We start from the raw sequence: 800 nt of genomic DNA, 5'->3' as shown, positions 1-800 counted from the left end.
CTCTTTCGTTGTTCTAATATCTGATTGTAACATCACAGTGAATCCAACTTCTCAGACTTTGAAGTCCTGGGAACAAAAATACGTAATGAGAAGAAGCAAGAAATTCTGTAAGAAATTCCAGCCTTGCTTCACATACATCTTTATCACCTTCCCTTCTTCTCCTCCGTAGTTTCTCTCGGTCATTCATACTCTGAAACGTATTTGTTTGAGTTCCTATAGAGTAGGAAGTCTCCATAAAGTACTTATCACGACGATCACATAACCTGATCACGATAATAGTGAAGATAAATAGCTAACTGGTAACTCCATGGTGACCTCCCTCGCCCTGGCCTCGTCCCATAAATAGCGCGCGCAGGACCTCTGGCGAGTCAGTGCAAGTTAGGAAATCTAAGCATTACAATGAGGCAAATCATCTTCCTTTTCTTTGCGTGAGTATCAGAACACTAGGATTAACAAACGATATAAATATGATACCGAGATCTGATAAGGTTGGAGATTCTGTCCGAAATGTCCATTGGTGTTGTAATCTTGACAGTTAATTAATTCGGCAGGTTGGCTCTGGTCGTGCTGATGGCGGAATCGAAGCTTATTAATCCCGAGGAAGTCTTAACAAGACTGCGCAGAGGTTAGTACGTAATGGAAGGCGAAACACCTGTGTTAGTAAAAGGACAATACAAAATTATTTCTGTGTGGGACTTTAAGTTTGATCATGAACGGTTTCATATTCATCACCATCCTCATCATTATGCGTTTGTTGATAGATCATTTAAAAAGACTTTCAGATTAGAAACTGAACTCCA

General features: G+C 40.1%; 1 long non-coding RNA gene across 1 annotated transcript in view; it reads left to right on the top strand.

The window, feature by feature from the left end:
• Positions 1 to 301: 301 nt before the first annotated feature.
• LOC119588009 overlaps positions 302 to 800 on the top strand; it is a 1006-nt gene continuing 507 nt past the window's right edge. Inside the window, exons 1-2 of the long non-coding RNA XR_005230041.1 lie at positions 302 to 428; positions 552 to 625. This is a non-coding gene — a long non-coding RNA (uncharacterized LOC119588009). The remainder of the gene's footprint in view (positions 429 to 551; positions 626 to 800) is intronic.

Source organism: Penaeus monodon, chromosome 23 (genome assembly GCF_015228065.2).
Source record: "Penaeus monodon isolate SGIC_2016 chromosome 23, NSTDA_Pmon_1, whole genome shotgun sequence".
In the NCBI taxonomy this organism is placed as follows: domain Eukaryota; kingdom Metazoa; phylum Arthropoda; class Malacostraca; order Decapoda; family Penaeidae; genus Penaeus; species Penaeus monodon.
Note: the sequence above shows the minus strand (reverse complement) of the source record. Positions and strands in the feature narration are given on the sequence as shown.